Source organism: Giraffa tippelskirchi, chromosome X (assembly GCF_054371585.1).
Source record: "Giraffa tippelskirchi isolate mGirTip1 chromosome X, T2T-mGirTip1v1.2.pri, whole genome shotgun sequence".
In the NCBI taxonomy this organism is placed as follows: Eukaryota; Metazoa; Chordata; class Mammalia; order Artiodactyla; family Giraffidae; genus Giraffa; species Giraffa tippelskirchi.
The window spans coordinates 105,972,696-105,989,886 of NC_137289.1; the positions used below are offsets into that span (position 1 = coordinate 105,972,696).

A 17,191-nucleotide genomic window follows, 5' to 3' on the forward strand; every position below is an offset into this window, starting at 1 on the left:
CAGTCTTCGTTCCAATCCCAAAGAAACGCAATGCCAAAGAATGCTCAAACTACCACACAATTGCACTCATCTCACATGCTAGTGAAGTAATGCTCAAAATTCACCAAGCCAGGCTTCAGCAATATGTGAACCATGAACCTCCAGATGTTCAAGCTGGTTTTAGAAAAGGCAGAGGAACCAGAGATCAAATTGCCAATATCCGCTGGATCATCGAAAAAGCAAGAGAGTTCCAGAAAAACATCTATTTCTGCTTTATTGACTACGTCAAAGCCTTTGACTGTGTGGATCACAATAAACTGTGGAAAATTCTTCAGGAGATGGGAATACCAGACCATCTGACCTGTCTCTTGAGAAACCTGTATGCAGGTCAGGAAGCAACAGTTAGAACAGGACATGGAACAACAGACTGGTTCCAAACAGGAAAAGGAGTACGTCAAGGCTGTATATTGTCACCCTGCTTATTTAACTTATATTCAGAGTACATCATCAGAAACGCTGGGCTGGAAGAAACACAAGCTGGAATCAAGATTACCGGGAGAAATATCAATAACCTCAGATATGCGAATGACACCACCCTTATGGCAGAAAGTGAAGAAGAACTAAAGAGCCTCTTGATGAAAGTGAAAGAGGAGAGTGAAAAAGTTGGCTTAAAGCTCAACATTCAGAAAACTAAGATCATGGCATCTGGTCCCATCACTTCATGGGAAATAGATGGGGAAACAGTGTCAGACTTTATTTTTTTGGGCTCCAGAATCACTGCAGATGGTGATTGCAGCCATGAAATTAAAAGACGCTTACTCCTAGGAAGGAAGGTTATGGCCAACCTAGATAGCATATTTTAAAGCAGAGACATTACTTTGCCCACAAAAGTACGTCTAGTCAAGGCTATGGTTTTTCCAGTGGTCATGTGTGGATGTGAGAGTTGGACGGTGAAGAAAGCTGAGCGCCGCGGAATTGATGCTTTTGAACTGTGGTGTTGGAGAAGACTCTTGAGAGTCCCTTGGACTGCAAGGAGATCCAATCAATCCATCCTAAAAGAGATCAATCCTGGGTGTTCATTGAAAGGTCTGATGTTGAAGCTGAAACTCCAATACTTTGGCCACCTCATGCGAAGGGCTGACTCATTGGAAAAGACCCTGATGCTGGGTAGGATTGGGGGCAGGAGGAGAAGGGGACGACAGAGGATGAGATGGTTGGATGGCATCACCGACTCGATGGACATGGGTTTGGGTAGACTCCGGGAGTTGGTGATGGACAGATAGGCCTGGCGTGCTGCAATTCATGGGGTCGCAAAGAGTCGGACACGACTGATCGACTGAACTGAACTGATGCAAAGAAAACAGTATATAGTGTCACCTACAAAAGAACAAGTTGTGCTCTTAGAGCATGTTCATAAGTCCAATTTGTTCAAAAATCCAACAAAGTTAGCCTAGGTACCCAGCTAACACAACCAGCTATATGGTACTGTATTATAATAAGTTTATAATACTTTTCACACAAATAATACATAGAAAACAAGCAAACCTAAACACAAAAAATAAAACATTTTTAATCTTATAGTACCGTACTGAGAGAGTCAATTCCTAGGCAGGTTGATAAGAAGTCTGGGGATCCCCAAGGAGAGAGGGGTCTAGAATTCTCAAGGAGGGGCAAAGGACAAACTTTTTTTTCCCTCTACATTCCTTAGACTTAGTCACATAAAACATTTTTATGTTTAAGCCTAGAACTGATGATTACACAACAAACAACTAAGTTTAAACTCTGTGCTAAGGATTATATAACAACAATGTATCCTGCTTGAGGACAGTTTTTCCTTCCTAAAACCTTCTGGCTAATCCCGTTATCTTAAAATGTAAATTATGGGAGTGGGTCTAGTAAGATCTTTACAACCTCCAGACATTCTTTTGATTCATTGTAATAACTAATTAAAGGGTCTATAACTCCATTGCTAACACTAGCAGGGGAGCACTTTTTCTGCCCCCTTCTGATGTCTATGTCAGAAGCTTTCTCTATCCCTTTTATACTTTAATAAAACTTTATTACACAAAAGCTCTGAGCAATCAAGCCTCATCTCTGGCCCCAGATTGAATTCTCCTCTGGAGGCCAAGAATCCCAGCGTCTTTCGTGGTCCAGCAACAACCTTTCAGTACCTTGGAAAGTACAGTAGTATGGTACAGTAGCTGGCACACAGGGGCTGGCATCTAGTGAACAGGCAAGAAGAGTTACTGACTGGAGAAGGGAGAGGAGGTAGGAAATGGTAGAGCTGAAGGATGGTCAACAACAGGAGATGGAAGGTAAGCTGCAATTTCACTCATGCCTGACGCTGATGACACAGGTTCTGGTTCCTTGCTGAATTCAATTCTATCTATCCTCTTGAAAAAATGATCCACTGATGTCTGGGTAGTAGCTCTATTTTTTTTTCTCATCATAGTAGCACTGGATTTTATCTGAATAGCTGCTGCAATCTTCAGGTACCATTCTGCATTCAGGTCTTGTGCCTCAAAAACTAACTGTGCTAGACTTCCCTGGTGTTCCAGTGGTTAAGAATCTACCTGCCAGAATGGGAGAAAATAATAGCAAATGAAGCAACAAACAAACAATTAATCTCAAAAATATACAAGCAACTCCTGCAGCTGAATTCCAGAAAAATAAATGACCCAATCAAAAAATGGGCCAAAGAACTAAACAGACATTTCTCCAAAGAAGACATGCAGATGGCTAACAAGCACGTGAAAAGATGTTCAACATCACTCATTATTAGAGAAATGCAAATCAAAACCACAATGAGGTACCATTTCATGCCAGTCAAAATGGCTGCTATCCAAAAGTCTACAAGCAATAAGTGCTGGAGAGGGTGTGGAGGAAAGGGAACCCTCTTACACTGTTGGTGGGAATGCAAACTAGTACAGCCACTATGGAGAACAGTGTGGAGATTCCTTAAAAAACTGGGAATAGAACTGCCATATGACCCAGCAATCCCACTGCTGGGCATACACACCAAGGAAACCAGAAGTGAAAGAGACGCGTGTACCCCAATGTTCATCGCAGCACTGTTTATAATAGCCAGGACATGGAAGCAACCTAGATGTCCATCAGCAGACGAATGGATAAGGAAGCTGTGGTACATATACACAATGGAATATTACTCAGCCATTAAAAAGAATACATTTGAATCAGTTCTATTGAGATGGATGAAACTGGAGCCCATTATACAGAGTGAAGTAAGCCAGAAGAAAAACACCAATACAGTATACTAATGCATATATATGGAATTTGAAAGATGGTAATGATAACCCTATATGCGAGACAGAATAAGAGACACAGATGCATAGAACAGTCTTATGGACTCTGAGGGAGAAGGTGAGGGTGGGACGTTCTGAGAGAATAGCATTGAAACATGTATATTATCATATGTGAAACAGAACACCATTCCAGGTTCAGTGTATGAGACAAATGCTCAGGGCTGGGGCAATGGGATGACCCAGAGGGATGGGAGGGGGAGGAAGGTGGGAGGGAGGTTCAGGATGAGGAACACATGTAAACCCATGGCTGATTCATGTCAATGTATGGCAAAAACAACTACAATATTGTAAAGTAATTAGCCCCCAACTAAAATAAATAAATTTATTTAAAAAAATAATTGAAAAAAAAAAAAGAATCTACCTGCCAATGCAGGGGACATGGGTTCAATCCCTGGTCCGGGAAGATTCCACATGCCACACAGGTCAACTAGGCCCTAGCACCACAACTACTGAGCCTGTGTGCTGCAACTACTGAAGCCCGTGCCCTGGAGCCCACTCTTGGCAACAAGAGAAGCCGCTGCAATGAGAACACTACATGCTAAGTTGCTTCAGTCCTGTCTGACTCTGTGCGACCCCATGGACTGTAGCCCGCCTGGCTCCTCTGTCTGTGGGATTCTCCAAGCAAGAATACTGGAGTGGGTTGCCATACCCTTCTCCATGGGATCTTTCTGACCCAGGCAGGTGGGTTCTTTACCACTAGTGCCACCAATGAGAAGCCTACACACCACAACTAGAGAACAGCCCCTGTCCATGTGTAGCAACAAAGACCCAGCACAGCCAAAAATAAATATACAAATATTTTCTTAAAAACCTATTATTCTATCTCTAGACTGCTTATTAAAAACAAAAACAACAACAAAAAACTAACAGTGCCTCCTCAAATATAAAACCCCCTTGTCATTTCTTGTGTCATGAATCCCTTCAGTTCTTTGGTTACTTCTTCTTTCTCTTATCTCCCTTCAACCTTTCTCTGGGCCTCCAATTCCATCAGGTCTTCATTAGTAAGCTCCGTGTTCACATCTTTGAAAGTTCAAAACTTGAAGGTTTACATATAGGGGGTTTATATATTTAAAAAATGCTTTGATCAGGAAAGATCTAACTAAAATTTAGACAACATTCTTGGAGATTTGGAGCCTTAGGGTGCAAAAGGAAGCTAGAGAAACAAGCAGGAGCTGGTTTGCACAGAGTCTTGTGGGCAACGTTAAGAATTTTGGTATTCACTCATTCACTGATGGGCAGCCACAGAAGGGTTTTAAATAAAATTAGCGATTGCTTTGACCAGATTTGTGTTCTTAGACAATCACTCTAGCTATCATGTGGAAGATGGTGCTTTCATTAGATTATACTTTTGACTAAGTGTAACACAGACTCAAAATAACAATGGCATAAGTAAGGTGAAGTGTGAGCTGGAATTGGATGTTGCTCCTAAAAATCTAGGAACCCAGGCTCCATCTATCTTCTTCTTCTATCATCCCTACATTATTGCCCTTACCAGCATTGTCCAAGTTTGTTCTACACCAAAGCCACATTCCAACCAGCAAGAAGGGCACCTGGAAATTCTATATGTCACTGCCTTTTTGTTTTGTTAGCAAGAACCTAGTCCAATGGCCACATCCAGCTCAAGGGAGTTTGGGAAAGTGAGTCTTTTTTCCCCTAGGTGGCTCCGTGCCCAGATAAGAAGTCTATTACTTTAGAAGAAAAGGAATGGATGTTGGAAGACAACTGGTAGTTTTTGCCACTGATGAATTAGAGATGGTCAAGAGAGGAAACAGGGTGACTAGTATAGAGGCAACTGCAAAAGTCCAGGTGGGATATGATGGTGAGTTGGTCTAGCATAGTAAAACAGAGATAGAAAGAAATGAAGGGATCTAGGAAATGTGTAGGAGTATAGAGCCAATAGCTTCTTTGGTGGCTCAGATGGTAAAGAATCTGCCAACAATGCAGAAAACCTGGGTTCAGTCCCTGGGTCTGGATGATCCCTTGGAGAAGGGAATGTCTATCCACTCCAGCATTCTTGCCTGGAGAGTTCCATGGACAGAGGAGCCAGGTGGGTGACAGTCCATGAGGTCACAAAGAGTCGAATATGACTGAAGCAACGGCAGCAGCAGCATAGAATCAATAGGACTTAGGTATAAGAGTTAAAGGAGAAGGAAATGTAAAGGATAACGTTCAAGTTTCTAAAATGAACAACCAGGAAAATGATGGCATCATTAACTGAGATGGGAAAGGCTGGAAATCTATAGATTTGTGTAGGACAATCATAAATTCAGTTTTGAGATTCTTGTCAGATATTCAAGTATAAATATCGCCAGGTGTTGGAAAACTGTGACCTATAGGACAAATTTGGCTCACTGTGTGTTTTTAAAACAATTATAATTTTATTGTGATAAAATATAGGTAACAAAATTTACCATTTTATCCATCTTTAAATATACAATTTATTGGCATTAATTACATTCACTATGTCATGCAAACATTTCCACTCTCTATTTCCAAAGCCTTTTCATTACCCCAACAGAAACCCTGCGCGTGCTAGTTGCTTCAGTCGTATCCAACTCTTGCGACCCTATGGACTGTAGCCTGCCAGGCTCCTCTGTCCATAGGATTCTCCAGGCATGAATACTGAAGTGGGTTGTCATGCTCTTCTCCAGGGGATCTTCACAGCCCAGGGATCGAACTTGAGTCTCTTGCATCTCCTACATTGGCACGTGGATTCTTTACCACCAGGCCCATTTGGGAAGCAACAGAAACTCTGTAACCATTAAACAATAGCTCCCCATTCCCCTTTCCCCTCAGCCCCTGGTAACTTCCAATCTACTTTCTATCTCCATAAACTTGCCTATTCTACATATTTCAAATAATTGGAACCATGCAATATTTGTCCTTTTGTGTCTGGCTTATTTCACTTAGCATAATGTTTTCAAGGTTCACCCATGTTGTAGTGTGTATCAGAACTTCATTCCCTTGTAGCACGGAGCCCTGCAAGAGCAATGTAAAACAGATTTAAAAAGTGATAACTCTGCAAACCAGCAAATAAGTGGAACTGGAAAAGAATGTAGAGTATAGGAGAGAAGAAATAAATTCTGAATTTGAGCAATTTAAACTATTTGTATAGAATAAGCAAGGGGCTATTAAGCAGGTACAAAATGAAGGGGTGGATATTTTAACAACACTAAATGAAAACTCCATAACATTTTCAGATCATGTTTCCACAATAAAACATCTACTGAGGGAGGGAGAGGGCAAGTTTGTGCAGTCAGAACTGGGATTCCTGATACATGTGATGAATATCCCACCACAGGTATCAAAACCTAAAATACCCTGACATCTTCTCATTTCAATTAAAGAAATATAGATTCAGTATTCCTCCCAATATTCTAGCTTGGGCAAAATTATCAAACTGTTACAAGTAGATGTGATTCTAGATCTTGAAATCACTTACCCTAGGCTTATTGTCTCTGAGGATAGAAAAAGATTGCAAAAGGGAAAGAAAAAAGACAAAATCTTTGTTATAACTTAAGGAGATTTCATCTCTGCCCCGCTATCCTGGGTTCTAAGAGATTTAATTATGGCAGGCATTACTGGGAAGTAGAAGTGGAAAACAAAACTAAATGGACATTGAGTGTGTGTTAAGATAGTCTTCCTAGGAACGGGTGGAATCAGCCAGTTCAAGATAGATTCCAGGCAGCTGAGAGATATGTTGACAGCACTTATGGTGCAATGCATCTTAAGACAGCCAGCTTCTGCCAGTAATAAGACCCAGCAAAATTGGCATTTTTCTGGACCAAGTTGAGTGTGGCTTCCTTTTTATAATATGAATGATAGAACTATTCTCTATACTTTTGATGATTCTTTATAGAAGCCATTTGGCCTTATTTCTATACTAGACCAGATCCTGAATCTCTTAAAATCTCTTCAGTAACAGATTATGAAAGATGAAGTACCTGGGGGATGATTTTATTTCAGCTTTTAGGGCTAATCTTAGTAAATTTTGTCTTGATAATTCTGGATTTTTTAAATTTTCTGCTGCTGAAAATCAAGATGGATTTTTCTTCCTCATTTTCAGAAACTATATAAGTAGGGTAGCAATGCCAATTGCAAAGTTATCACCAGCATCAGTTGTCAAGTGCTTTGAATTTCTTTTTTTAATAAAAACCTTATTTTTATTTGTTTAATTTGATTTTTTATTTTAACTGGAGGATAATTACTTTACAATATTGTGATGGTTTTTGCCATACATCAACATGAATTGGCCATAGGTATACATGTGCCTCCCCCATCCTGAAACCCCCTTCCCACACCATCCCTCCAGGTTGTCACAGAGCACTGGCTTTGGGTACCCTGCATCATACATAAAACTCCCACTGGCTATTTATTTTATATTTGGTAATGTATATGTTTCAATGCTATTCTCTCAAATCATCCCACCTTCTCCTCCCACTGAGTACAAAAGTCTGTTCTTTATGTCTCTGTCTCCTTTGCTGCCCTACACGTAGGATCATCAGTACTATCTAGTTTTGAATTTCTTAGATAAAATATTTGAAAATAATATCTTATTTAATACAACCAATAAACTATTTTAAAATCGAAAAAATAACAATTCCTTTCTAAGGCTGAATAATATTTCATTGTATGTTCATACCACATTTTGTTTATCCATTCACCTGTTGATAAACACTTAGGTTGTTTTCACTATTTGTCTATTCTGAGTAATGCTGTAATAACTTTGGCATACAGATACCTATTTGAGTCCATTTCCAAATCCTTTGAGTATTATACCTAAGCATGGAATTGCTGGGTCAAATAATAATTCTATGTTAAACTTTCTGAAGAATGACCAAACTGTTTTCACAGTGGTTGCACTATTTTAGACTCCAATCATGAGAGTACAAGGGTTCCAATGTCTCCACATTCTTTCCAATATTTTTTATTTTTAATTGTTTTTTAAATTATTATATCCATTCTCCACAAAAAGAATGAAATGTTGCCATTTGAAACAACATGGATAGACTCGGAGGGTATTATGTTACGTGATATAAGTCAAATCAGCTCAGTTCAGTTGTTCAGTTGTGTCCGACTCTTTGCGACCCCATGAACCGCAGCACGCCAGGCCTCCCTGTCCATCACCAACGCCCTGAGTCCACCCAAACCCATGTCGATCGAGTCGGTGATGCCATCCAGCCATCTCATCCTCTGTCGTCCCCTTCTCCTCCTGCCCTCAATCTTTCCCAGCATCAGGGTCTTTTCCAATGAATCAGCTCTGCATCAGGTGGCCAAAGTATTGAGGCTTCAGCTTCAACATCAGTCCTTCCAATGAACACCCAGGACTGATCTCCTTTAGGATGGATTGCTTAGATCTCCTTGTAGTCCAAGGGACTCTCAAGAGTCTTCTCCAACACCACAGTTCAAAAGCATCAATTCTTCAGTGCTCAGCTTTCTTTATAGTCCAACTCTCACATCCATATATGACCACTGGAAAAACCACAGCCTTGACTAGACAGACCTTTGTTGGCAAAGTAATGTCTCTGCTTTTTACTATGCTGTCTAGGTTGGTCATAACGTTCCTTCCAAGGAGTAAGTGTCTTTTAATTTCATGGCTGCAATCACCATCTGCAGTAATCTTGGAGCCCAGAAAAATAAAGTCAGCCACTGTTTCCACTGTTTCCCCACCTATCTGCCATGAAGTGATGGGACCGGATGTCATGATCTTAGTTTTCTGAATGTTGAGCTTTAAGCCAACTTTTTCACTCTCCTCTTTCACTTTCATCAAGAAGCTCTTTAGTTCTTCTTCACGTTCTGCCATAAGGTGCTGTCATCTGCATACCTGAGGTTATTGATATTTCTCCCAGCAATCTTGATTCCAGCTTGTGCTTCCTCCAGCCCAGCATTTCTCATGATGTGCTCTGCATAGAAGTTAAATTAGCAGGGTGACAATATACAGCCTTGACGTACTCCTTTTCCTATTTGGAACCAGTCTGTTGTTCCATGTCCAGTGCTAACTGTTGCTTCCTGACCTGAATACAGGTTTCTCAAGAGATAGGTCAGATGGTCTGGTATTCCCATCTCCTGAAGAATTTTCCACAGTTTATTGTGATCCACACAGTCAAAGGCTTTGACATAGTCAATAAAGCAGAAATAGATGTTTTTCTGGAACTCTCTTGCTTTTTTGATGATCCATCTGATGTTGGCAATTTGATCTCTGGTTCCTCTGCCTTTTCTAAAACCAGCTTGAACATCTAGAAGTTCACGGTTCATGTATTGCTGAAGCCTGGCTTGGAGAATTTTGGGCATTACTTTACTAGCATGTGAGATGAGTGCAATTGTGCGGTAGTTTGAACATTCTTTGGCATTGCCTTTCTTTGGGATTGGAATGAAAACTGAACTTTTCCAGTCCTGTGGCCACTGCTGAGTTTTCCAGATTTGCTGGCATGTTGAATGCAGCACTTTCACAGCGTCATCTTTCAGGATTTGAAATAGTTCAACTGGAATTCCATCACCTCCACTAGCTTTGTTCGTAGTGATGCTTCCTAAGGCCCACTTGACTTCACATTCCAGGATGTCTGGCTCTAGGTCAGTGATGACACCATCGTGATTATCTGGGTCATGAAGATCTTTTTTGTACAATTCTTCTGTATGTTCTTGCCACCTCTTCTTAATATCTTCCACTTCTGTTAGGTCCATACCATTTCTGTCCTTTATTGAGCCCATCTTTGCATGAAATATTCCCTTGGTATCTCTAATTTTCTTGAAGAGATCTCTAGTCTTTCCCATTCTATTGTTTTCCTCTATTTCTTTGCATTGATCGCTGAGGAAGGCTTTCTTATCTCTCCTTGCTATTCTTTGGAACTCTGCATTCAAATGGGTATATCTTTCCTTTTCTCCTTTGCTTTTCACTTCCTGTCTTTTCACAGCTATTTGTAAGGCCCCTCAGACAGCCATTTTGCTTTTTTGCATTTCTTTTTCTTGAGGATGGTCTTGATTCCTGTCTCGTGTACAATGTCACGAACCTCCATCCATAGTTCATCAGGCACTCTGTCTATCAGATCTAGTCCTTTAAATCTATTTCTCACTTCTATTGTATAGTCATAAGGGATTTGATTTAGGTCATACCTGAATGGTCTAGTGGTTTTCCCCACTTTCTTCAATTTCAGTCTGAATTTGGCAATAAGGAGTTAATGATCTGAGCCACAGTCAGCTGTCGGTCTTGTTTTTGCTGACTGTATCGAGCTTCTCCATCTTTGGCTGCAAAGAATATAATCAATCTGATTTCGGTGTTGACCAGCAGGTGATGTCCATGTGTAGAGTCTTCTCTTGTGTTGTTGGAAGAGGGTGTTTGCTATGACCAGTGTGTTCTCTTGACAGAACTCTATTAGCCTTTGCTCTGCTTCATTCTGTACTCCAAGGCCAAATTTGCCTGTTACTCCAGGTGTTTCTTGACTTCTTACTTTTGCATTCCAGTCCCCTATAATGAAAAGGACATCTTTTGGGGGTGTTAGTTCTAGAAGGTCTTGTAGGTCTTCATAGAACTGTTCAACTTCAGCTTCTTCAGCGTTACTGGTCGGGACATAGACTCGGATCACCGTGATATTGAATGGATTGCCTTGGAAATGAACAGAGATCATTCTGTCATTTTTGAGATTGCATCCAAGTACTGCATTTTGGACACTTTTGTTGACCATGATGGCTACTCCATTTCTTCTAAGGGATTCCTGCCCACAGTAGTAGATATAATGGTCATCTGAGTTAAATTCACCCATTCCAGTCCATCTTAGTTCACTGATTCTTAGAATGTCGATGTTCACTCTTGTCATCTCCTGTTTGACCACTTCCAATTTGCCTTGATTCATGGACCTAACATTGCAGTTTCCTATGCAATATTGCTCTTTACAGCATCGAGTCTTGCTTCTATCACCAGTCCCATTCACAACTGGATGTTGTTTTTGCTTTGGCTCCATCCTTTCATTCTTTCTGTAGTTATTTCTCCACTGATCTCCAGTAGCATATTGGGCACCTACTGACCCGGGGAGTTCATCTTCCACTGTCCTGTCTTTTTGCCTTTTCATACTGTTCATGGGGTTCTCAAGGCAAGAATACTGAAGTGGTTTGCCATTCCCTTCTCCAGTGGACCACATTTTGTCAGAACTCTCCACCATGACCCGTCCATCTTGGGTGGCCCCACACGGCATGGCTTAGTTTCATTGAGTTAGACAAGGCTGTGGTCCATGTGATCAGATTGGCTAGTTGTCCGTGACTGTAATTTCAGCCTGTCTGCCCCCTGATCCCTTCTCTCAGTGCCTACCGTCCTACCTGGGTTTCTCTTACCTTGGACGCAGAGTCTCTCTTCACGGCTGCTCCAACAAAGCGCAGCTGCCGCCCCTTACCTTGGACATGCGGTAGCTCCTCTCGGCCGCAGCCCCTGACCTCGGGTGCAGGGTTGCTCCTCTCTATCCTATAAGTCAGATAGAGAAGGACAAATGCTGTATGATATCATTTATATGTAGAATCTAAAAAATAAACTAGTGAATATAACAAAAAAGAAGCAGGCTCACAGATATAGAGAACAAACTATGATGGTTGCCAGTGGGGAGGGGGAAGTGGAGGACAAGATAGGAGCAGGGGTTAAGAAATACAAACTATTATATAATAAACAAATAAGCTATGAGAATGTATTGTGCAACATAGGGAATATAGCCAGTATTTTGTAGTAACTATCAGTGGAATTTAACTTTTAAAAATTTTGAATCACTATGATGTACACTTGTAACTTATGTCATATTGTACACCAACTATATTTCAATTTTAAAAATGAAAAATAAATCATTAAACCCATTCTAGTGAGTGTAAAATTATCTCACTTCTGGCTTTTATTTACATTTCCTTTATTGACTAAGGATGTTGAGGAGTATCTTTTCAGGTACTTATTGGTGATTTGTAGATCTTTGCAGAGCTTTTTATTTAAATTTTTGATGCATTTTTAAACTGGGTTGTTTGTCTTTTTGAGGAGAAGTTGTAACTTTTTAATATATTCAAAATATTATACTATTATTGGCTATGATTTTCAAATATTTTCTACCATTTTTAGGTACTCTTCACCCTTTCTTAAGAGTATCATTTAACGAACAAAGGTTTTTAATTTTGACGAAGCCGAATTGATCGGTTTCTTCTTCTCTTGCTTGTGCTTTTGGTGTCTTATGTAAGAATCCATTGCCAAATCCAAGGTTATAAATCTTTCCCTCTATGCATTCTTCTAAGAGTTTTAGGATTTTAGCTCTTTTATTTATATAATTGATCATTTTCAGTTAATTTTTGTATATGGTGTGAGGGGAAATCTGATTTTCCTGGCACCATTTATTGGAGATAATTCCTTCCCCTATTCAAAGAACTTGATATCTTTGTCAAAAATCAATTGGCCATATATGTAAGGGTTTATTTCTGGGATCTCAGCTCTGTTCCATTGCTCTATATGTCTATACGTAAGCCAGTACCATTTTATTTTGAGTGCTGTAGCTTTGTAGTAAGTTTTGAAATCAGGAAGTATGAGTCCTCCAACTTGATTCTTTTTCAAGATTGTTTTGGATATTTTGGGACCCTTAGAATGCCATATGAATTTGAAAATCAGCTTTTCCGCTTCTACACAAAGAAAAGCTGGAATTTTTATAGGAATTGGGTTGAATCTGTAGACCACTTTGGATAGTATTGACATCTTAAAATATTAAATTTTCCAATCCATGAACATGAGACATCTTTCCATCTATTTAGATTTTCCTTAATTTCTTTCAGCAATGCTTGCTAAGTGTCAATGTACAAGTCTTTCCCCTCCTTGGTTAAATTTATTCCTAGGTATTTTATACTTTTGGATGCTATTACAAATGAAACTGTTTTCTTAATTTCCTTATGAGAATTTTCATTGCCCATGTTTAGAAACACAACTTGTGTGTGTGTGCATGTGTGTTGATTTTGTAACCTGTAACTTTGCTGAATTAATTTATTATCTCTAGTAGCTTTTTTATAGATTCTTTGGGATTTTCTACATGTAGAATCATGTCATCTACAAATAAAGATAGTTTTACTTCTTTCTTACTAATTTGGATGCTTTTTATTTCTTTTTCTTGTCTAAATAGTGCTGGCTAGAACTTCCAGTACAATGTTGAATAGCTCACTCCTTTTTTAAAAAATAAAGTTTTATTGGAACGCAACCAGGCTCATTTATTTATATATTGTCTATGGCTGCATTTGCACTGAAATTGTAGAGTTGATTAGTTTGACAGAAACCAATTGGATCAAAATTTTTAAAATATTTAATATATAGCCCTTTACAGAGATAGTTTGGCAAGCTTTTCTTCTAGTGCTATGCTGTGCTTTGTGGTGTCCGACTTTTTGCGATCCTGTGGGCTGTAGCCCACCAGGCTCCTCTGACCATGGAATTTTCCAGGCAAGAATGCCATAGCAGGGTTGCCACTTCCTACTCTAGGGGATCTTTCCAACCCAGGGGTCCAACCCATATCTCTTGTGTAACCTGCATTGGCAAGCAGATTTTTTACTACTGCACCACCTGGGAAGCCATTTTCTTCTAGGCAATAGTATAATTAAGTCTAAATTCAAAAGAATGATCTTGATTTGAGATACATATTTTTATGTTACTTGAAGTCACGGTAGTTTGAGGACCACCTAGAATGAAAGATGTGGTTTAAGAATTAAGACGATGTATTTCAGCATTTAATGATGAAAAGGATGAAAAAAGCCCATCATAAGAGACTGAGAAGTGTGTGTACCAGAGAATGTAGTGTACCTCAGAGAAACCAAGAAAAATGAGCATTGTGAGAAGAGGGAAATAGTCAACAATGTGAAAAGCTGACAAAAAATATCAAGTAAGACGAGGATTTTAAAATGTCCATTGTTTTTAACATGATGGTTACTGGTAACTGTAACAAGAGTAGCCTCCGAGGAATAGTTTTAAGTGTTTTAATTTCCAAAATGAAATATTTTGAAGAATCAAACATTTGAAGAGTTGTAATTTCATGCTTTTCTAAAATATGTATTTATTGACCAACAAATTGGACTAATTTCATTGGTATAAATTGGTATAATATAGTTTATATTTAAAATATTTCCCAAATTGGAATTCTTTTAAAAAAGAAATTTATTTCCATGAAAAAAAGGCTTTTCAAAATGATTTTCCAAAACTAAAATATACATAAAGAAAATAGTTATTCCTAGCACATATTCATGCACTTTAATCAGTTTATTAGCTATATCTATTTCTAATACTATGTTAACTGACTTTTTTTTCTGAAAACATATTTTTTCAATAGGACTTAGTAAAACTGCATGCAATATTCCTCAAAGTTGTACTCTATAGCCAATAAACTTGAAATTTTGGATAACTTCAATTTATTCTTTTCTGAAGATTATAATATTGTTGATTGAGAAGACAGTCTCTTTACAGATGTTACAGCAACTATAAGATAGAGCAAATCCTGTTAATTAGAGAGTATTCTCGATTCTAATTATTTTATTGAAAAATGGAGAAATATTTTGAAGGGTAATGTGTTTTGCTTCCATTTAGAGTCCTTCAACAAATATTTTTACAAGATAAAATTCATTAAATAAATTTTCTGTATTTATGATTCTTCTGAATGATTCACCAAATTTAAACACTGAAAAATCAAGGCTTTCTCAAGTATATTCTAGTATTACAGTACAGATTATATGGTTTAGTTAAAACTAAAAAACATCAAATCAAGATATTACAAAGTACAGTTGTAGAATGTCAAAATTAAATCTTGTATGCAGCTTGGGCTCTCATCATATAACTGCTAAATAATGAATTTCAATTTCTTCCTATATAAGCTTTATTTTCATATCAATTTGATAAGAGCTTCAAAAGCTGAAATTTTTGGTACCCCATTCCTTGAGTACTTTGGTTAAAGATTTCTAAATGATTGAACAAAATGCAATCTAAATTTAAAGGACTTGTTCACAATGATGGTCAATACTCTAGGACACTTAAGTTAATTAACAGCATACTTCCATAAAAGCTCAAAATTTTAAACAATCTGAGCCATGACCAGAAGCAAAAAGAGAATCATATACAGCCATGCTAAATTTTTTTCATGTTCCCCATCAGATTTGTCTCAAAAGTTTACAATTCAATTATTCCAAATATGTATATGTATATGTGTACTCTGTCGCTCAGTCATGTCTGATTCTTGAGACCCTGTGGACCATAGCCCTCTAGGCTCCTCTGCCCATGGAATTTTCCAGGTGAGAATACTGCAGTGGGTTGCCATTTCCTCAGGTTCCAGGGGATCTTCCCTACTGAGGGAGTGAATCCACGTCCCCTGTGTCTCCTGCATTGGCAGGCAGAGTCTTTACAGCTGCACCACCTTGGAAGCCCCATATATAGGTATATATAAATACATTTGTAAATCATGACAACTATAGTTTCTGTTTCAATTGGTAGAATATCACAGTGTAGATACAGTGATATATGCTCCACAATCAGTTTCAAGGGTGTTTCTGCTCCATAGTTTTAATTTAGTAAGAACATTGTTTTTGTCATGATGATTATATTCCACCTAAGTTAGTATTTGTATTATGATCACAACAAACAATTTTATCTTCAGTATTGGAGTTTTACACTGATTTTGTAAGTGAGCATTATTAAAGTCAGATGTTTTACCTTTATCAAAATAATCTTCCAAAAGCTATACTTTGCTTGCATAAGTTTCATGAAAACATTAAGCCATTTCTGAAATTAACCAATTTTTTATGTGAAGCATCTAATGTCCCTGATATAAAACCGGCATCATGTAACAATTTGCAAAAATCTTTCTCAGCTAATGGAGCTGACCCAGTAACAGTTATCACTTTGCTCTTTGTATTTGCACAGAAAGCATGGAATTGAAAATGAATGAAATTAATTCAGAGAAATCATCATTTGATCTAATTGAAAAACCATTCTTTGGCATAGGAAATGGCAGCCCACTCCAGTATTCTTAGGAATTAACCTGGTGGTTCAGACGGTAAAGCGTCTGCCTGCAATGCGGAAGACCTGGGTTTGATCCCTGGTTTAGGAAGATCCCCTGGAGAAGGAAATGGCACCCCACTCCAGTACTCTTGCCTGGAAAATTCCATGGACAGAGGAGCCTTGTAGGCTACAGTCCATGGGGTTGCAAAGAGTCGGACACGACTGAGCGGCTTCACTTCACTTCCAGTATTCTTGCCTGGGAAGTCTCATGGACAGAGGAGCCTGTGGGCTCCAGTCCATGGGGTTGCAGAGAGTCGGAAATTAGCGACTAAACAACATCTCCTCCACCTCACCCTCGAGGGCTATAGTTACAAAAGAGTTGACTGCTAAGCATTATGGGGAAAAAAGGAAAGAAAAGCCATGCTTCACAGAATGCTATGTAAATTCACCTTCCACAGTTAACTTTTGAAATAGATGGTGATTTTTTAAAACAGATTTGGGTCTGCTGGTTTTCACATGGTCAGTAATAGCACTATGACTTCTGATTGAAAGGTAAATACTGACAAATATTTTTGAGCAGGTTACACTCACCAGCTTTTTTAAAATTTAGAAATAGAAATTCACTAATTATGTACAAAGCATTTACTTTCGTTTTCTCATTGCCATTGAAAATGTATTGCTGTAGAGAGGGTCTATTTGCAACATAAAAAGGTATTAAGAAACAGAAAAATAAGCAAATGGTTGTAGATTTACACCTTCACAGAAACAGCAAAACTACAGAAGCAGGAGCTTTTTGACTGTTTTCCTTATGCTCTATAGGAGGACTGCTCAGACTCCATTTCCTACATGCATTTCACTTATAGTTAACACACACACTTTCTCACATTTTCTACTGACCCTTTGAGCTAGCGGCCTGTAA

General features: G+C 38.7%; 1 pseudogene; it reads left to right on the top strand.

Moving 5' to 3' along the window:
* The first annotated feature begins 6,216 nt into the window (after positions 1-6,216).
* Positions 6,217-7,241, top strand: LOC145535721 (tripartite motif-containing protein 60-like; annotated as a pseudogene).
* The last annotated feature ends 9,950 nt before the right edge of the window (positions 7,242-17,191 follow it).